At 37.4% G+C, this 22,564-nt stretch overlaps 1 long non-coding RNA gene across 2 annotated transcripts in view; it reads right to left on the bottom strand.

Moving 5' to 3' along the window:
* The window catches only part of LOC120308067, a 150,867-nt gene that overhangs the window by 5,542 nt on the left and 122,761 nt on the right, over positions 1-22,564 (bottom strand). For both annotated transcript variants that reach the window (XR_005556731.1, XR_005556732.1), the window contains one exon: positions 20,036-20,103. This is a non-coding gene — a long non-coding RNA (uncharacterized LOC120308067). The remainder of the gene's footprint in view (positions 1-20,035; positions 20,104-22,564) is intronic.

Raw genomic sequence — 22,564 nt, 5'->3', positions numbered from 1 at the left:
GTCCAAACACTTTTCCTGGGCAGTCATCACCAGTTCAAACAACTGAACTACATTTGTCATTTTGAACTGAATTTGTCATTTTGAAGCCCTTCCTCCAATCTGGAGATTAGAATTTTGGAACTGTGCTTTTTTGTTTAGAAATTTGGTATCAAAAGTAAATATGACCAGCAACTAGCCCTAAGTCAAGACAATTTATGGGTAAAAGATATTATAAGCTCAACTGGTGATATGTCTCCAGTTAAGCACTGTCCATTTATCTCTGTCCTCTTTGTAAAGGTTCATTTAATTTAAAAGGAACTAAATGTGATAGCAACAGGGTCACTTTTTTCCCATTTGATTCAACAACACTACTCATTCTAGATCCTAGATCACTTCTCTATTTCCTCTCTTTCTCTCTCTTGAATTTTTTTCCTTATTAGTATAATCCATTCCCTTCGAATGCCATCCTTGTTTCATTTTTCATGTCATGATCACCCCGAGCTCTTTAAGCAGCAGTAACAGCATTTTTCCACCATTAAATAATGGGGTCAGAAATTATTACCCATCATGATTATATGGAAGAATCTGTACAATTGAAGATTTGTTTTGCATTAAGTTCTCCTTGACTTGCCGAGTGACATCAAATGCAGGACATCTTTACCTGTCTGTCTCATGCAGTAGAAGTGTATAATATTTTTTAAGTCAGCTAACCTTTGGATAGGTAAAAACTAAACATGAGCATAAATGTATCTATGTTTTAAAGCAGAGTTTCCCAAACTTGACAATTTTAAGGCATGAGGACTTCAACTCCCAGAATTCCACAGCCAGCAACGCTGGCTGTGGAATTCTGGGAGTTGAAGTCCACATGCCTTAAAATTGTCAAGTTTGGGAAACACTGCTTTAAAGGTTGTCTTGAATAAGACCAACTTATACTTTCAGACTGATTTTATGTGTTGCCCATTATCCAGGTTTCTAGTATCCCAGTTTCTAGACTGGAACATTACAAATGCATTGTTCCAAACAGAACTAATAGACAACATGAAACACATAATCTCTCCTCCAGCAAGACAGTTTATACTCTTGTGAGCTTAACATGATTAATGTTCTTTCATTTTGCTCTGTCCTACTTCAGATTATGTAATTTATATTATACCTATCTCTATGTTCTTCTTTCTTCCCATCCTACAGCAAATGAAACAAGTCAGTCTAATGATTAATACATAAACATGCACACACACTTAAAGCTGGCTTCTACTTCACCCTGAATCACAAAATATGTACTGTAAAAGATTTTAGTCAAATAGAGCATTAAAGCTGCTCATTAAATTCTTCCAATCTATTTTTTTGAATAACACTTTTTATTATGGTAAAGGTAAAAAAAAAATGCTTTCTACAATAGAACTATCAGATTTTTTTTAGCACTATTGTGCCAGACTTTGACCCAAAATTCCCTGTTCTTAGTTTTTTTCAACCTAAACTCAAATATTTTTGCCCCACCTATCCCTTTCATTTATATATAGATACAGTAAGCTTGGAAGGAATTCATGACATATTCAAGTGGCAATTTATTCAGTACACATTAGTAAAAATATATTTGTTCTATTTCAGAAATATATTGGGGGAGGATTAATCATTCTATAGCCTCCCCCCTTGAAATGCCAGCTAAAAGCATTTGAAGGGGGAAAAGACTATAGAACGTGTCATGAGTGAACAGGATTTTATCCCTAATGAGCCTCAGCACTGATTGCTGTTATCAGCTGGTACTGGAAATGTTACTTTCCATCCTTGGAGTTATAACACCTTTGGGCTTCTCTTTCTCAATTTGCTTCTCCCACTCTGACCTGTCAAATGTTATTAAGCTAAATCTTTAAACATCCGGTTCAAATTAACTAGATTGTAGCACTCTGAGTGCAGAGTTTAAAAAAGAGGAAGCAGTTGATGACACTCATGTTACCTCTAGAACTCCACACTGTAGGCCACAAATTCAAAGCCAGAAAGATTTTTTTTTTTTCCTAAGTTCATCCAGCTATTTCTCCTCTTCACTCCTCTAAAAGGATTCCTGAGAAATTTGGGTCCTGGGGGCACCTGCAGATTTGTTGTACAGTGCCACAAGCTCTTTTGGAAATTAAAACAACAGGGAAAATAATGGCAGCCTACTTTTGTCTGGGAATGAAAGCACAATGATATTAAAAGAGTAGAGGATCCTGAAATTTACCAAGGTCCTATCCCAGTGATGGCGAACCTTTTAGAGACCGAGTGCCCAAACGGCAACCCAAAACCCACTTATTTATCGCAAAGTGCCAGGGCTGCATCAACACTGTGGTGCCCTCGGGGAGGAGGGGGCATGGCCCAATGGGTGGGCATGGCTGGGGGGTCAGAGAAGACTGGGTGGGCATGGCTGGGGTGGACGTGGCCACCTCAATATTGCTCATAGGGGGAATGCCTGTGAGGGCTGGGTAGGATTGGGGGAGATCCAGGGGGTCTCTGGTGAGTGGGAAGGTGGACAGGAGGCTCGTCTTGTGGGGTGAGGCAGGGGGCAGGGCAGGGGTGCCATTGCCATGGGGCAAAGCAAGGCAAGGCAGGGGTAGCTGCTGCCTGACATCATTGGGCCCCGCACACACAGGCCAGCAAGTGCATGGGGGCTGATGGTGCCCATAAGCAGCCACAGCCTGCTAGCCCCTTACCGGCACATTTTGGGGCTCCGCAGCCCACTGACAATACCGGGCCAATCCTCCAGCAGCAGGCAGAGTAGGGGAGGGGGAAGGCATGTGATGCAGACTGCCGGATACGCCTACTCTGTCCCATCTGTTTTTGCTTGTGGCTGGAGAGCAGGTGCTGCTGGTCATCTCAGCCCCTCATGGATCTTGTCCTTGACCCACATGTGGAGTCTGTTCCCCTCACACATCCAGTGCACCCTGGCCCCCCTTAAGCCGCTGCTGCCAGCAGTACGTGCAGGTACATTAGACCATCATCGCCACCCAGAGTAGCAGTCCCGCCCAGCACAAAGCAGATGAAGCAGCTTGTGCAGGTCACTAGGCCACCACCACTGCCAGGAGCAGCTGCCCTGTCCAGCACAAAGCAGGCGAAATGGTTGGCTAGTAAGCTCAAGTAGAGGTGGTAGAGCACGCCCACACCCAGCAAGCCAAAGGCCACGCTGAGCAGGGAAAGCCAGATCCCCATCAGCATCTTGCCCCCCCCAGTCCCAGCTAGGATTCCGTGCCTCCCCCCTATCTCTGCTGGGCCAGGGTGGCCATGGTGCCAATGGGGATCCAGCTTTCCCCGCTCGGGGTGGCCTTTGGCTTCCCAGGCATGGGTATGCTCTACCACCTCTACTCAAGCTTGCTAGCCAACCATTTTGCTTGTTTTGTGCTGGGCAGGGCTGCTGCTTCAGGCAGTGGTGGTGGCCTAATGACCTGCACGAGCTGCTGGTGGCTGGTGCCCACAAAGAGGCCTCTGAGTGCCACCTATCATGCATGCCATAGGTTCACCACCACTGTCCTATCCCATGCTGACATAGAGAATGAAACTTCAGAATTCCCAGAACCATAGAGGCCTGAAGGTATAAAGTAGGTATTTCAAAAGTATTAATGCTCAAGAAAAAAAAAATTCCTAAGAATATCCGTAAGGGAATATTCCAGTAACTCATAAAAAAGATGAGAGGCTGTGAATTGTATTCCAGAAAGAAAGAAAAAAGCTACCAGAGCCTAACAATGCAGAAATACTAGGAGAGGCATTTTAATTGCCATAAGACCAGGGATGTAAGTTGAAAACAGCCGTAGCATAGATCAAATTGAATTAGATCATGGAACCTTCCAACAAGTAGAGTCAGCATGGAATTCTTGATAATTCTTTCTATTCCTCTAAAGCAAATGACTATTTTATACCCTCCTCTAAAGTAATGACAATATTTTATTCCCAGCAGGGGTTCATGATTTTCATTGGATTATTTTTAGAGTGCCTCTCCCATTAATGGCTGAGGTTTTTTTTTTTTTCTATTACTGGAAATCATGAGGTTTTCCTAAGCTTGTTGCAACCTGTTGTGCTTGGTTGTTACTACTTGGGCAATGCACTTGTTTCTGTATTATGGAAGTAGAGAGAATAATGTGTGTGTGTGTGTGTGTGTGTGTGTGTGAGAGAGAGAGAGAGAGAGAGAGAGAGAGAGAGAGAGAGGCAAAGATATTTGGCTGGGCTTTCCTGTGTCAAACTCTATTTGGAATCTTCATGAAAATATTCCAAGGGCATGCAAAGGAAAGCAAATAATTTCTCCAGCAGGAGTTTGTGCAGTTATTTAATTTTCCACAATCACTGACCTTCTCCCAATATATGATTGAAGGTGGTGATGGAGATTCAGTTCCCCTTCCTCCATATTGAAATAGAACTGGGATTCAAATTGGAATCTACTGTGCAATGTTGCTCAGTAGGTGATGAGATGAAAATGAAGATGCCTTCTTCAAAGATGAGCCCAGCATCTTTGCTTGCCATAATGTTCCTCCTCCTCCTCTTCCTCCTCCTCCTCCTCCTCCTCCTCCTCCTCCTCCTCCTCCTCCTCCTCCTCCTCCTCCTTCTCCTTCTCCTTCTTCTTCTCTTCCTTTCCTGCCTCTTTGTTACTATATTTTCAGAGCAGTGCCATGTGGAACACAAACTTTGTTTTGTTTCTTTTGCAATTGCAAATGAATTCTTAAGTCTGTCTCCAGCTGCATAGGTTAGGATGAAGCCTGCAGGTGTTGCCCAATGTAATTATATTGTTTTGGGGCCAAATAGCTGAATAAAACATTTTTATCTCTCTCTCCTGACAGCTGAACAAACTTGTCTGGGCTTTTCATTTCTGCCACACTTTGTAATTAAAGCAGATTGAAGTGGCACTTATGGTGCTGGTTATCTGCATTTCCTACTTTGTTGGTTGTAGCAAAAGCAATGCGGGCTGTCCTGCAGTGAACAGATTCATCCAAGTCCTCCATTCAGTGGCTTTTAGAAGCAGAAGCCCCATCAAGAATGCCTTGCTACCTATATGCATGGCAATAACTGATCTTGACCAAAGCATTTGAACAAAGTATTTTTATCTTCAAATTTCTTGGCCGTTCTTATGTAATGAAAGTTGCAAGGCATCATCTTTATGTATGATAATTTCAAAACCTCATGATCTCCGACAAGAACAAAGAAGAAATTGTTCAGCCACATGAAACACAAAGGATAACCACCATTCTCCATTATTTTAATCATATTTAATAGAGAGGGCTGAACAGGGATCTTTCAGTATTTACAAGACATATTCTGTGTGACTGGGACTACGTTGCCAGTCCTATAGGCATACTTCCCATTGGCAAAACGGTAAGAATCTCTTGTTTTTAATAGGCTACTGAATGTCTTCCATTGTTTCAGGAATCAGATACAAAGTTTTCATTCATTCCTTTGATTTTTTTTGGGGGGGAGGAGGGACATTAATTTATTTATATCTAAGTACATATTGTAGCTTTTTTTTTTTTTGCTAAAGCAAAGCAGAGGCAAATGTAGCTTCTTTACTATAAACTTTTTATAGTAAAAACTTTTACTATAGTAACTTTTTTCTGATTTCTTGAGTGGAATCAGGACTTTACATTAGAATTACACTGCCTTAACAGGCCATCTCTTGGGAGTTGCCTGCCTGCCTGCTTAAGATTGCATAAACAAGAATTAAACAAGAACAGGCCATCTCTATCTCCGTAATCTTTGCTAAAATATTAAATGGATTTCATTCACTTTTTTTTTTCAGAAAAGAAATTTCCAGTGAAATTCTACAGAGTGATTGCATGTGTTTATGAATGTCCAGTCCTCTGTTTTGCAACTAAATTTCAAATGAGTTGCAACTTTCCTGGCTCGAATTAGAGGGGAAAAAAAAAAAACCATTTCATGAGGAAATCTTCGTACTCAAGATAGTTGCCGAATTATACAAACCACAGAACCAAAAACTAGAATGACTGCATCCTCTCTGACACTGCATCAGCAACTTGTGCTGCCAGAAGATATTCAACAGAATCTACATTTTCCTATGATTTGCTATAGGAAAAATAAAGTTCAATATTTTGCAATGGAAAAAAAAACCTTTTGTACAATTGATTTGTAAATTCAATTCAGAAATTGGGATACCGATTTTACTTGGTATTAGTACCTCCCTCCTCAGCTCTTGTAACTGAGGATGTGTGGGGAATTGTAGAGGGGGGAGAGAAAGAGAGAGAATTCTGTAACCTTTCACTGTAAAAAAAATTAGATGTGAGGTTTGATTTGTTTGGATCATTGGTGACTGCCTGAACCTCAAGAAGACATGTCTGTGGAAAGGGGCAGTTCTGTAGAGTTTCAAACTGGTCAAAATTGTTAAGTATTTTTTGAAATCTGGGGCAAATTTTACCGTTGGTATGAATTAAGGAGAACTGCTCGGACTTCAAGTTAATGGTAGAATTAAAAGATATATATAACTGTACATATAATTGTATATATAATTGTATTGTATAGAAGATGAGGCTTATATAGAGGTTAAGAACGATGTATTAAACTTTTGTACCATGATAGGAACTGATAAGAAAATTCATTCTGGAATGTCATGTTTGTCCATTGTTGCTTTAATTGTATTATGAATAAAAATATTTAAAAAAAGATTGTTAAGTATTTCAGACAGAAGAAAAAGAAAATCTAGCATGTTCAACATCTGGTAAAGCTTGAATGGAGTTTATGAACATCTACAGTCAGATTAAGGGTACATTAATCATGAATCATTGATTGTGAAATCAACCAGTTTATTCCAGGAAAAGAAGAGGAAAAGATCAAATAGATGCATAACAACTTTGGATTTATAGCAGAAGGAACCCTAAGTTTAAAGAGAATCTACCTGGGCTTACCTAATACAATTCAGTTACAAAACATAATTGCTGTCATCATATATCCTGCTAGATCTGAACAAATGTATAGGTTTCCTACAACTTGCCCAACCCCAGTTTAGTCTAACCTAGTAAACCTGACTTTGAATTCTGCTATATTAACCTAGTGTGGTATTAGAAAGGCAAGATTTGGGCTACTGGGCCTGTTTGAAGTAATGATAGCATTATTATGGGCATTATAGGCATTTTTACAACATACCAGCCACAAAATATTCATTTATCAAAGCAAACTGATTTGCTTGCTTATTTGTCAAGCCTCTGCCTTACTGCAATCAAATGACTCTTGGCAGCTTTACACAGAATATAAAATAAGTTAAAACATCCATTGTCCAATTTTTAAAAAGAGGGACTACCAGAATTGGCATTTAAAAAAGGATAATAAAATAAAGACAAAAGGTAGAGGGGGAAAAGATGGCATTTTATATAATCATGAAAGAATATCATCTGAAATAATCTACTCTTCAATATTTTCCTGAAAAAAAGGGGGGGGGGGAACAGGAGGGAGGAGATAGCCTGACGAGGAAGAAGTAAAACCTAAGAAATCATAAAATTAAAGATTATAGTGTTGGAAAGGTTCCCAAAGTTCATCTAATTTAACTTTTTGCAATGTGCCAGAAAACTAGAGAGAAGCTTTTTCACTAGGTTTCTCACACAAGACCAAATGTAGAGAGAGCAATCTTAGAAGGGAGTCCAATTCACGATCACGGAAAGAATTGCAAAAGCTTTGCAAAAAGAATGAAAAGACAGAATAGCAGCATAATGGGTCAAAATCTTACCAATCCTCTGAATCTAGCTAGAGCATCCTAAGGTTGATCATTCCAAAGGTTCTATTGTAACAAATGTTTCCACAAGAAATGGTTTTTGTTCCAAATATCATTTACAACTGATTTTTATTCCATAGAGCATTAGTTAGCTCCTGCAACTGAACATGATTCAGAAATAAATGTTTGCTATCAAACTTTGCCAACCCTAATCTTAATCCCAACCTTAAACTTTCAGAAGAGATAAAAAGTTTTATCAGCTGCTTTGACCAATCAATAGCAACTGGAAAAGCAAACTGGCATATCCACATTTACTTGCTGGATTTTAAGAATGTGTCTGAAGCATTTATATTCTTTTTCCTGATACTATCACATACTATTGTACAAATTATGTTCAGAACAGAATACATCGCAACAAAGGAGATAGATGATACGTTGCAAGTCAACATATATTAACCCTGTCTTAAATATATCTAACTGGCCATCTTAACTATGACCACTCAGAGTCATCTGGAACGGAAGCAACTTTATAAGTTTGTGCAACTAAGTAGCAAATATAGTATTTAATAGAAGGTATATCTTTTCCCTTGAACAGATGTTATATACACTGGAAAAAGAGGCTTAAAATTCTAGTGTAGCCTTCCCCAACTTGGTTCTTCCAGATGTCTTGGAACTACATGTTGACCATTCTAGGAATTTTCATCACATCTGGAGGGAACCATGTTGGGTTCTATTTAACTTGAATGTTTATTCTGTGAGAAGCAAAGGAATCTGAAAGGAAGACACCAGATCTATTTTTTCTTCTTCCTTTTCATCCTTACCATTCTCTGACCATAGAAGGAGATTATCTACAGAGTAAGCTTCCTCCATTAATTGAGGCTCTACTTTAAAAAATGGTAAATTGTATCTAAAACCATTTTTTTTGTAAAACTAACTACAATAATTTTATCCTTCATAAAAGAGAATGTGCTTAGTAGACCAACTCCCTCACTCCATATGATAATGACACAAGAAGTCAAGAAGGTAATAACATTCTTGGGTGAAAGGAATCAATCAATAAGAAGCACAACATAAACAGGATGTTTTGATTGTGTGTGTAAGCAGAAGAAAAATAATGTGGATTTAGATTTGCCTAAATCATGGAAATTACCTCAGTCTGTTTCATCACTAGCAAATATTTATATCATCAACATGCTTAAAGTAATCTCCTGGACAAGAAACGTTATCATTTTCTCCTAGTTTGCATTTGAAAGAAAGAGGGATTTATTCCAGATGTTATAACAGGAAGCTGCACAGCTACTGGCTATGATATCCCAGAAAGGACTCATAGGCTGGGCCCCAATGAAACATATAGAGAGTTGTGTAACAGCTCAATATTATTGGATTCTACCACTTTGGAAACAAGAAATGGGATTGCATAAAAGCACAGCTGTCCTCTCCTTGATCATCTCTCTTCCCAGTTTTCAGTGGTGCTAAGATAGGAAAGGATCCTCATGGATTGTACTCTATATTGTATATCCTAACTTTTTGTACTTGACATATCATTTGCTGGATGCTGTTTATTTGTCTGTCAAACACTTCTGGATTTCTATTTTCTTTCTCAGCATGTACTTTACCATGAAAACTAATTTGGACAAACTGCAAGTTTCTTGATATCATCATCATCATCATCATCATTATTATTCATTGCTTAATTCATTTCAAATGTGCTAAATCTTGTCAAACAGCAGAGGAGATCAACTGTAGTTTTAGCAGTATTAATTTATAATTGCAGGTTTTTTTTTCCTCCTTCAGAGCTTAGAGACAGCATTGTGCTGTCTCACAGTGCTATAAATCATTGGTCTGGGCTTCCTCCCACCCCACCCCATAGTATTGCTCCAAACAAATCCTAGGACAGGTCTTGTTTAGTGTCTTCCAAAGACTTCAGTATCCATATGCTAAGACAGGAATATTTACTTCACACTGTCTCTCTGTCTCTCTGTTCTTTCTTTTGGCTCAATTATATATATAAAAAAATCAAGTTTATCCCATGAAACTGAAAAGGAAATATCATTTCACCCAGCACATTTCACTCAAAATGGAGAGAGAACTTTCAGCCTGGATAGCTTTAAAGAGAAATTTGGAAGCTGCCTAAATATTATTTGCTTATCTTCTTTATACTCTGCTATTGGATTCTGTAACTCAAAACAGTGTATACACACTGCTTCTTCTTTCTCCTATTTTCTCTCCCAACAAATCTGTGAGATGACTTGCACAGGGTCATCCAACTGTCTTCTGTGCCTTAGGGAGGACTCAGTTTCTACTCTAGCACCTTTGATGCTGCAAAGATTAAGGCTATCAGTGGCTACTGTAGTAGCTTGATAACAATATATTATCTTTTTTACTGTAGTCAGTATCCCTTCAAAAACATGAACAAGAAAGTTCTCTGCGGTTCATGTCCTGTTTGAAGGTTTCCTGCTGGGAATGGGCAGGTCATTGAAACAAAATGCTAGACTAGATAGTCTGGAAAGCTTCATCTGATGAAACACTAACTCTAGTAAAGGGAATGAATTCTTGAATCCATGGATGTTTTCAACTCTGCCACACAATGCCAGTAGAAGTCCAAGGAACAGATCTTTTAAACACACACAGTTATGACAAATACCAAAATAAGAAGACATTGTCTGAATGCCACTTAAAAGAGTAGCAAAATACTATACCACACTACAACTTCCAAATGCAATGTACACCATGTATGTGTACTAAAAGCTTGTGTGTGAGTCCTTCCAAAGTTTGCCATCAAATGTTAATCTTTAACACATCAGAATGGATTTAAAAAAAAAATGGGATGTGGTGTAAATTTAGTTTCATTTTTGCCTCATTCCTTCCTCTTTGCCCTGTCTGTATTTACATTTAAAGCCAGTAAAGGTAGAAACCTTAATCTAGCAAGCCATCCAAAAACTGGATCTTGTTCTTGATATGGAAAGAGATGGTGCACATTACAGTGCTATTAGGAGATATGAAAGTGCTTTCTCACATTCAGTGGAGGAGAAATACTTAATTTTTAGTAAGCCATTTGTGAGTTGGAAAGCAATAGATCTCCACTGGGCATTATTACACTTTTACAGCAAACTAGTATACTGAGAAAAGTAATAAATGATAGTTGACATATTCAAAAAGTTGTCATAATGTCCTGCCAACTGAGCAATCTGATTAATTTTTAGTGCTCAATTTAAAAAAAAAAAGTCCCATTAGCATCTCTGAAGAAAACAGAGGCAGTAACTAAACTGCCCTGACTGTAATCACAATGTTCCCAGTGGATGTCACTATAATGAGGAAACAGTTAAAGCTCTGTTGTAAAACAGGCCACTGCATTTGATAGTAGCAAAAGGTCTGGAGGGTTTTGTCAGTAGTTCTAGATGATCTTAAATTGGCTGCAATCTTTTTTTATTCAGCTGCATTAAATGTTTTTAATGGATTAAAAAAAATATGCTCCCACGACCCATCTTAACATGTTCAGGACCACTTCCATATTTCCCTGTCTCCATTCTCTAACATTTTGCAAAATATCCCCAACATCTCACTAAATCTAATCTGCATTCACCTATCCTTGTGCTAACCATAAAATGTTGAGACATGCAAGGAACATCACAAACCAGCCATTATTTAGTCCCTCCAGCTGACTAATGCAAGATTATACAAAGCATTCTCTGAGCAATGTTTCATGTTTCTGACTGATGACAAATCCTGGAATAACAAAAATCTCTTACCCACATTCTAAATAAAAGAGAGTCATATAAAACAAGTGGCTAGTATGGAATCTAAATGTTTAATATATGTTTAGTGCATCTGTCTGATAATTAAAACAAAACAAAATAAATCTGCTATGAAAGATATTTTCTGGCTGCAAAGATATTATTTCTGTATTAGATTTAATAGCCTCTTGCAAGATGTGATGGTAAAATGATACTATGTAGGCAGTTTACTTTACAGATATTTTAACCACTATTTCTAGCTATAGGCAATTGCAGGAAGCAAGGAAAGGTATATGAGCTTTACACCATGTGATGCAAGTTCTACCGCTTTTGTATGTCCATCATGATTGTGCACACACACATCTGTTAAATGTTTTCCGGTGAGACCGGTCTATCAGGGCAACCTGGTCTACCCCAAACATATGGGCTAGAGCATACTACTTCCGTTTTCGCCTTTCAGACCCAATCTAGGAGCCTTCACAGGCAGTCGCTTCTGCGACAAGACTATTTGTGTGTTAAATTTAAATTCCCTTTAATTCTTTGTTGGTAGATGTAAATTTAACATACACATCTGTTATTGCAACACTTGTTTTGTTATTTGTGGGACTGTGTCTTGCCCATCCCATAAGATCCAATAAAGTGGGCATACTTCAGGTTCCCTCTAGGAAACAATGACATTTAATGGGGCCTGCAAAGTGTTTGCCCTTTGAAAAATACACCCCTAGACATTTGGATGGCGCCAATCCTGTTGGTCTTCCATAAGCCCCAAAAGCATACCGTAGTTTCACTGCCAGATATTGGCCTGGGATATTGAATATGCCTATTTAGTACATGGTTTGGGAATTTGACTATGCTGCAGTTTGACCTTTTTATAGTTATCTATCTTAATTATCTATATAATTCAGACTATTGACTATAAAATTGATTGCAATTTTATAGGTCTCTACCTATAATCCCCGTATCTTTATTTTATTCCATCATCATGATTTTTTATTTATTTATTTATTTATTTATGAGACTTATATACCGCTTTAAGTGCAAGCACTCTCTAAGCGGTGTACACCAGTAAGCAATGTATATATATTTACATTGCCCCCAACAATCTGGGTCCTCATTTTACCTACCCCGGAAGGATGGAAGGCTGAGTCAACCTTGAGCCGGTGAGATTTGAACCGCTGACCTGCTGAACACAATCAGCTAAAGTGGCCTGCAGTACTGCACTCTAACTGCTGCGCCACCTCGGCTTATTTTTACTTTTCTTTTAGAGGGACTGTTACACTATTAGATTTATGCTAGTCTATAAGGAAAATAAAATAAAATAAACATACATGTAAACATACATAAAACTCTGCTGGAGGTTATCTTTTAATATGGGGATGCGTATCATCTATATGCTGATAATAGCAAACTTTACAACATGATTAATAAGCAATCAAATTATGCAATCAACATTCTGCTCCAATTAGGTTAATCTGTTAGGGTCTTGATGGGAACAAATAAATTTAGGCTTAATCCTAATAAAATTGAATGGTTTTTGATTCTAGGAGATTCTATTCTAGAATAGACAATATTGTACTCCCCCATTCTGAATGGGTTTGTAATCTTGAAAGACAAATTTTTCTCAGCTTCATCTTGTGCTCCAGTGACAATATGGAGTAGAAGTCATTTATGCTTTGATCATCTCTTGTTTGAACAATTACAATATATTGTAGAGGAAGACAATTCAGAAGCTATAGCTTGTTTAGAATGTACCACCTCAAGTAGTTACGAACAGATGATGATTTGCCTGTAGCATTTCTTCTATGGGAGTTGCATTGGTTGCTGATTTGCAACTAAGATTTGTTATAAAGTATTTGTTCCTGGAATCTGGTGTTATGTTTGAACTGAGTTTATTTATTGTTCCTGGAATACAATTGTGTTCAGTTCATTACTTGATCTATCTTTATTTTAAAGTAGTGGCCCCCAACCTTTTGAGCACCAGGGACCAGTTCTGTGAAGAGAGTTTTTTCTGCTGACTGGAGGGGGCGTGGCTTTGCATCCTGCCTGCATCCCGCAGATGGGGCTTTGCTTGTTTGTGTGGCCCAGTTTCTGGTATGCTGCGGCCCGGTGTCGGTCCATGGACCGGGGGTTGGGGACCCTTGTTTTAGAGAAAATGGTCTGTAAGTTACTCAGAGTGAATTATAACTAATGTGGCACATATGTCCAGTCAAATAAATAAACAAATAAATTACTTCTAAATCCAAGGCATTATACCGGGGGAAAAAATCTATAATACTCTGTGTTTAAATCAAGTTTCTTCTTTGTTAAAATGTTTCAATAATATTTCAGATTTATGGTCCCCCAATGAATGAAAATTTAGCTAAATATAAACATATGGTTTTGAACAAGAGACTTATAAAAGTCAAAGGGAGCAGAATTCATTTCTGGTAAAAAGTGTATCTTAGCAGTTTTCCCTAGGTGAGTACTTTCCCTATGAACTAGAACCCAGATCATCCCCAGTCACACTTTATTTATGGCAGTCTGCTTGAAATGATGCACAAGAGCTATAAAAAGAATGGTAAAAAAACAAAAATATCCTGCTCTTGTGTTCAACTTCTGGGAGAGGTGATCTGTCTGTTGAGGCTGATGTATCATCAACATGCAGATAATACCCAGTTAAATATAACCTGTTGAGCTGGAGATGCTATGACTGCTCTGACCAGGTGTCTGATAACTCTAAGGCAGTGTTTCTCAACCTTTACCACTTGAGATGTGTGGACTTCAACTCCCAGAATTCCCTAGCCAACATGATAAGAGTCTATAGAGATTCTCAATCATTCCTATCATGCTTGTCCCAAAGGTGCTTTTCCAAAAGGCAACTGGACTTTCTTGGGTTTTTTTTTCTTTTTAGTTTTTCCTTGAAAACATTTCACTTCTCATCCAAGAAGTATCTTCCATTGAATGATGGGGAATGGAAGGATGTATTTTCTTTGGTCGTTAGCACTCTGAGGATCAGTCATTAGCTCTCTGAGAGTCATTGAGGCCAGCTGGGGGTTTATCTAAGATAAGATAAGATAACCTTTATTGTCTAAGATGTTTCGCTTCTCATCCAAGAAGCTTCTTCAGTTCTGACTGGATGGTGGGGAAGCTGAAGAAGCTTCCTGGATGACAAGCAAAATGTCTTGCCTCGTGAAAAAGCGTCTTTGGGATAACTCTGACCTGGATGACTGAGAATCTCCATAGACACTATTTATATCCCACCACTTTTATTGTTAGTCTTTCATTATCTTATTTCTGGCTTTAATATTTAAATTTGTCTTTGGAGCAGGACAGAATACAAATGTCAGTAAACAAATAAATAAAATAAACAAATTAGAAATATCTGTTAGCAAACCAGGCACCAGTCTCTTTGCTCATATCATCCAATTTTGTAGAAACAATTGTTGCATAAAAGCCACCCAAATCCTGAATGAGCACCAGAGATTTGGAAATAAAGGAAATATATATTAAGAGTTTTAAGACAGCCTTTGTTTACTATTTTTTTTAAAACAGCCACTGATTACTCTGTTTTCCCCATTTATCATCAACATTTTTGGTTAAAAAATAATAATCTACTCTGGACTAAGAGTGCTCAAAAGAGTTCATTTTGATAAGCTCCAAAGCAGAAAATATACCCTATGATCTGTACCTTTAGTAACTGCCTTAAAAAGTAAATCGAAGGGGTGGTCTGTATGGCATAATAAATCTGTTTTACTAAACCCAATAAGGAGTTGTTTTCCCATTTTCACAAAAAGTATGCAATTCTCTTAACCTAATAGGATGCAGACGTACTTGAGTTGTGACAAAGAGAACTTTGTGGAAATTAGACGCCTAATTTAGCATTTGTGAAAAATGGGCCTATATGTAAGCATTTATTTTTACTTTATTTGTGTTCTACTTCTAAGTGCATCATGGCCAGAAATAACACAGGGAAGCAGATTTAGATTTGATTGGTGTCTAGATGAGATACTCCACGACTAGCCTTACCAGTTGGAAAGATTTGGAAGACAATCCAAGTGGCAGGTCCTGATTGAGGAAACTGATAACACATGTTTTTTTCATTTACCCAATTAAATTATGTATTCTACCCAGTAGACATTGACTGCCTGTTTCTCTAATGAACACCCTGAGCTTATCCAACAATGGTAAATAAATGTAACAAAAAGGAGAGGCAAAGAAATATGTTTAATTCTGTAGGTTTCCTAAACCAAATATTTATTTCTGGATCCATCTCAATTCTTTGGATTAACTTCTAAGAATAGACAGCCAGACCAGGAGAGTGGCCAAGAGCTGCAATTAAATATTTTCTGGGACAAGGACAGAAGGCAACAGTAGGATGGGTTATGTTAGGCACACGGACAGAGCCAGGAATTGGGTATGTCTTGTTTAATGAAAAGAAGAACTAGGGGTGACATGATAGCAGTGTTCCAATATCTCAGGGGCTTTCACAAAGAAGAGAGGGCCAACCTATTCTCCAAAGCACCTCAAGGCAGCACAAAAAGCAATGGATGGAAACTAATAAAGGAGAGAACCAGCCTAGAACTAAGGAGAAATTTCCTGACAGAACAATTAATCAGTGGAATGACTTGCCTCCAGAAGTTGTGGGTGCTACAAAACTGAAAGTTTTTAAGAGATTGAACACACCTTTTATCTGAAATAGTATAGGCTTTCCTATTTAAGCAACTCTGTTATTCTGTTAGTTGATTTACTGTTTTTGCAGGACAGCTGATGGAAGAGTGGGAATTGTAGGTCTGTTTTGGACTTACACCACAGGTTTAGTTGGTTTAGTTCATGATCAGTCACAGAATGATGGGGCCTTTGAAGCCAGGTTTTGGCAATTGTATTACTGAAATGGTTCATATATGGCAACAAAGATTGCCGCCTTTAAAGTGTTATTCAAGGGTATCCTTCTGCATCGTGCTTTGCAGGAAGGAACTATTTGCCATTCTACTTCAGGAAGCAAATTGTTTTTAGATAATACCATGTCACTTTATGTTACATAATGAATTACAGGAGGGATGTAAATGATACATCGATTAGGGATGAAGATCTGTTGATACCATGAATAAGAGCCTTCTTGGTGGTGGTCTCTTTTCTATGGAACATCATTCCCCTCAAGATAATGGTTGGCTCCCACCCTATTGCTTTTTCAAAAGTCCCTAAAGATGTGGTTTTGTCATCAGGTCGGAGAACCACAAATGGAAATGGAGCCGATCAAGTGGTTGCTTTGATTGTTTTGCTGCTGCCATGGTGGAGGGGGATAGGGGTTTTATGCTGTGGCCCTTTAATGTTGTAACCCACTCAGACTCATTGATGTCTGATCAGGATGTCATAAAAAATTATTTAATAAATAAAAAAATATGAGCAAATAATTTTTGTAATTATATAAAAAATAACAATTAAAAATGTATCCGACAATGAAGACAGCAACATTAGCAAATCTGAAAACCTGTTTTTAAATATATTTAACTCAAAAAGACAAGAGTGCTTTTCAGATTTTTTGTCTCCCTGTTTGTTTTGACATCTGTCTGTCTGTCTGTCTGTCTGTCTGTCTCTATTGCAATCCAGAATTAAGGAGAAACTTCCTGACAGTGAGGACAATCAACCAGTGGAACAGCTTACCCCCAGAAATCGTGGGTGCTCCATCACTGGAAATTTTTAAGAAGAGACTGGACAGCCACTTGTCTGAGATGGTATAGGTTCTCCTGCTTGAGCTGGGGGCTGGACTAGAAGACCTCCAAGGTCCCTTTCAGCTTCTATTCTATTCTATTCTATTCTATTCTATTCTATTCTATTCTATTCTATTCTATTATCTTCTATTCTATTATCTTCTAATGATTATTATAATAATATTACCAATATAAATCTGAAATCTTTATTTTAAGCAAAGAAAGATGTGATTTTTAAAACTTAGAGGCCTACTTGAATTGTTTATAACACCAATTGCTTAGGATACAGAACAGTTCAACTGACCTCCCTAGAATCATTTGAGGCCTCCTTTTCCTGCCTTGAAAAGCTGATTGTCTCATACAGAAAGACTTCTTCACAATCCTAATTCTCAACACTTTGAAAAATTAAACCAAAGCTTTTCTTCTTTTGATATTTTCATGAAGCAAGTTTTGTTTGTTAGTAGTGCAGTGGAAGAAGTTTTCCAGTAGTTTTCCAGCCCCCACTGATTTGGTATATATTATAAAAACATCATTTGGAAAAGAGAAGTCTTGCTCAAAACTGTTCAGATGTTCACTTAATCATTTTGTGAAAATCTTCACAGCTATTGTGTGATGCAGTCTCACACCAGTCCTTTCCTCCAATGGACATATTTTGTATCTCTGGCTCTACAGCAAAGCAAGAAAGAGAAATGAGGTCCATATGAGAGGGAAGGAGAATAAATATCATCGCTGATCAGCACCCAAAATTTAAGTATCCCTCTTGGACTTTTTTTCATTTTCGTATTCTGTTCTGTTTCTGGCTTCATGCTGGCATTATGTTTTCAAGAGCCTGCATACCCTGAGATTTTTAAAGACTCTGAGAGCCTGGGAGCAAAATGCTCACTTGAGTATTCCTTTCCACTTTCTTTTGGCTGCATCACAGCATCAATGGTATTTTTTTCTCCCCCCCCCCATTCAAGTCAATACCCCTGGGCTCAGGAACACATGAGGATATGTTGATTGAATATTAGGCACACAAACATATTAGCAATTTATATTTGGGAATGGGGGTTAGGAGAAGAGAACTTGGGAATGTGGGTAGAAGGGTGGATTTGAGGAAAAGTTTAAATCTTAGGATTAGGAAAATTTCCGTCAATCAAATGTAGGGCCTGGGAGGCAAGAAATAATGTGTATAGCTATGTTGTAATATTAAAGGAATGAAACTATTTCTCGTGAATGAAGGCAAATATACATGTCCCAGGATAATGTTGCAGGATCCAATCTGATCAGGAACAGAGGTTTATTCTTCCAAGCTTTTGCATTCGTGCTGAAGTCCATCCTCAGGAAACCTCTTACTCTCCAGAATGTGTGCACTAGGCTGTTCTACTTCTGAATTCTGAATTTCTAAATTAAAAAAGGTTTTTTTTTTTTGTGACGGTGGTAGTGGTGATGGCAAAACTGAAAAAAACATCCATTTGTAGATACGCTTGAGTACATTTGATTACATTTTGATTTTGAAAAAAGGAAGGAAAATAGAGTAGGACCTTTGCAACAGAGAATGTACATGATACATAGTGGTAGGACTTGGATCTGAGTCATGGAAGTGAAATGAGCAACTATATAAATTGAATAAATAAATAAATAAAAATCTGACATGTTATTCTAGAAATTAGTGATCAGGAAGAAAGCTAACTTAGTGGAGAGGTGGAGTAATATCAAACTATTTGTTGTCAAAAAGTTGTCAAAACTGGCAATTATAATATGAAAAGACCAGGATACATATTATATTCACTATTACAGTAAAGCTAAACAAACAAACAAAAAGGCAAGTAAGGATGCCAAAATTTGGTTAATGAATAAGAGCCTTTAGCAAAGGAAGTCAGGAGCAAGGTTTTCTTCATGAAGGTGTGGGTGTAGAAAAGAGGAGGCTTCTCATGAAACAAACTACAAGTGTAGATAAAAGGGAAAAAAATCAGATACCATCTAGTAGGGAATATTTGGCATTTTTGAGGAAAGAAGTTATAGTGTCAACTAGAAATTGGAAAACAGAAGTTTCAGGCAGATCAAAGGAGAGATTAAAGGGAAATATTGTAATTAAACATATAACATCTTATGAAAGTCACTCCTAAAGCCTTTACCTCATACATTATTAATGGCTCACCTTCACAAGTCATTTGGAAACAGCCAACAAGAGATGAAAAACTGAAGATGAGAAGCTTCTGAAGTATATTCAAGGAGAGTGAGCAGAAATTTTCTCCCTGAATGGGCAGATTTTAATTACGTATCCTATAACGGGTCCTGATTTTTCAGAAGAAAATGCCTAAGGTATTTTAGCCTAAGGTAGGGAAATCTGGCTAGAATGACCTTCCTAAAGAAGATGACAGAATTGGTAGCGTTGCACTTTGTGACCTGAAGGCAAAAGTTAAATATCTGGCCCGGAACACTGTGGTAAAAGTGGTAGAAATAGCAGATCAATTCATTTGGGATACAAAACAATTAGGTTAACAAATATTGGGTTAACAAATCAGAAGCAAGGAAAGTATTTTATTATGTGGATTAGTCAGAGAAAGCAGTAATCCCTGAGAAAACATGTAATCCTGCTGGAAAGAAGGAACGACTTAAGCAGTGGTTAAAGAGGAAGATTTAAAATCCTTCTAGTCTGGAAAAAAAAGGTTGTGTCAGGTCTGACTATTACTCAAGGATCAACTACTATGGAAACAAACCAGAAATGTCAAAAAAATAATAATAAATAGATTAACTCAACTGAAGGACAGTGATATCGATGATGTGGTGTGTTTTTTTTATTACTAATGCTGAATACATTAATGATTACTTAACATAAAGGGTGAAAATTAGCCAGAAAAATATCAATAGATATATTTGTATAAGAAGCTTGAAGTCAAATATCATGGTAAAATTATCTGTACAATGAAGAAATGAAAGAGGCTTTATAATATGCAGGATTTTTTTAGGAGACTCCTTTGTACCTTTGTTGTGAGAAGTGATCTCAAGGCATCACTTGGCCACAGATGTCTATGTGCCCATTCTTTCATTCCTATAGTGGAAAGAAAAAGTGTATTTTATTAGCTTGCAGATTCTGAGATCATATCAAGGGAATGATGACAATAAGCTCACAAGCTTCTCTCTCAGATTAATATAGTTTCCTTTGATGGAGAAAACAAAACCACTTTTCACTAATCTCATTCTACGTTTGCAATAATGGCGAATATCGGTAGCTCAGCTATAGGATGAGGGTGAAGGTTCATTCTCCAAACATTTTTTTTCCATGCCATTTTCATAATTCATTCTGCCTCAGTGATGAAGCTCACTGAATGTTCTAAATCTCTTAAAATGTTGCTGTTTTATTTTATTTTCTCTCAGTTAATTTAAAAGAAATTGCTTTCAGACACTTCTAATACAGCCTATTTTTCTCATCCTTCCTTTTAAAGGGTGCTCTATATTTGACCATTTGAGCCAGCAATGTATATTGATGGTTGGTAAAGAATATCTAACATAAAAAATAAATCATCCTCAAAAGATGTAGCAAGAATGATCCTTTCACATTTGCTCTTATTCAGATATCAAGCTATGATTAAACACAAAAGATTTGAAATGGTAAAAATGTGCTTATGTGCCCGGAAATTTCTTCCACAGTTTAATCAAACTAACTGAAAAACTTAGATTTCTCTTTTACTTTCTCCCAGGAGACAAAAAACAAACAGAAGTTATAAAGGAAGACACTTCAGGATAACCAAACACTTTGTTCTTCAAATTTCTGCGCTCATAAAATAAACTTTTCATACAAAGTCTTATTTTAAAAGGGGATTGGGAGATTTCCAGATTTATGGGAACATTTTTTTCCATTTCAAAATAAATTGTGGCTCCTGAACTGCATTGTGACAGCCATCGTATACCAAGCATTTTTAACTCAGTCAGTTAATAAATCGTGAGATAACCATTTTGCGTTACTTTAACAGTGTGATGATGTAGGCTGAAACAATGTCAACAACATTTCGATAAGGGAAAATTAATTATCTTTAAAGTATTAGCCTCACAAACATAATAAAAAGCCCTGTTTATACTTTGAGGCAGAAAAGCTCCTCCCCCCCCATCTCATGAATACAATTAAAGCTATTCTAGCCAATTATTATTTTTTAATTATTGTAGTTAATCTTTAAACAATATTGCTATTTTAGACTTAATTTTGATCATTTAATTCTGCCAAGATAGGAATGCAATAAAGCTGTTTATGAGGTTATTGAATTCAGACATCATTAAGCCCAGCAGGAAGAAAAAAGCTACAGACTTTTTAAAAAGATAACAAGCCTTGAAGTGCTAAGGAATGAAAAAAATTATTAGAATTTTCATAGAAACACAAGATCTCGTGGCTGGTCTAATAATAAGGCCTCTTGTGAGAGGGTGAAATGGGAGGATTCAAAGATAAATAAGCAGCCTGACAGTATTTGAATTGTCTTACTCTCTGCCTTGAAAGTATCTTATAAAAATATACATCTAATGAAGATAGGATACAGGTTTAGCTGAATCAGTAGAATGTGTGGACACAATCCAACCAAAGATGAATGGTTTTGAATCCCTTATTTCACTAGGAGGATTAAGGATGTAGTAAAGACTCTCTTATTAGAATATGAGATTCCTGGAGTTGTGCAGCTTTCTAAATTTTGTACAGAAATAAATAAATGCATGCAAATCAAGGCTATACACAATTAATGAATGAAATTTACTCCCAGGTAAATCTGAATGAAAATGAGTGCACTTATCTTGGCTGGAATAAATTAGGAGAACATCAAATGAACTCTAACCTGGTCTATATAGCCCAGCAGCTATATGAACTGCAGCTGAACTTCCATCTGACACTTTTGTCATTGGTGAAAGTACAGCAGTATGGAAGTATAGCAGCTCTACTCTGAAATTCAATATGTCTCCTGGACAGTTTAATATCCTAACTAGGATTGAACTATACTTTCCCATCATTTCAAAAATCTTCAGGTTTCCATGACTCTACTATCTCATAAAGTTGGGGTGGCAGGAAAGACTTCTATCTTACAACGATGGCTTAAGGATAAGTTTACGATCTCACTGAGGAAAAAGCCTGAACTCAGAATAAGATTAAAGCAATTTCAGGGTGATTTTTGTCAACCTATTTAAAATGGACAAGACATCTCTAATTTGTCCCATCTTTATTTCAAAGTCCTTTGTAGAAGTGTGTGTCTTTCTGTATTTGTGATCAACAATGCATTCACATCTTTCTTTCAGGAGCTCAAGACAATATCGTACTCTATCTTACCATTTTGCCTCTGGAGAAAGATGGCAAAAAGAGAGAGAGAGGGAGGGAGAGAGAGAGAGAGAGAGAGAGAGAGAGAGAGAGAGAGAGAGAGAGAGAGAGAGAGAGAGAGAGAGAGAGAGAAATCTCTCTCCTTATCAGTCCTATCTGATTGTCACCCTGTCATCCTATTTGATTCTGAATGTAATCTACTACAAATGACCTAACAATTTAT

Source organism: Crotalus tigris, unplaced genomic scaffold (genome assembly GCF_016545835.1).
Source record: "Crotalus tigris isolate CLP2741 ecotype Arizona unplaced genomic scaffold, ASM1654583v1 scf7180000017861.769447, whole genome shotgun sequence".
Classification (NCBI taxonomy): domain Eukaryota; kingdom Metazoa; phylum Chordata; class Lepidosauria; order Squamata; family Viperidae; genus Crotalus; species Crotalus tigris.
The sequence above is the reverse complement of the archived record's forward strand: the minus strand, read 5'-3'. Positions and strand labels throughout refer to the sequence as shown.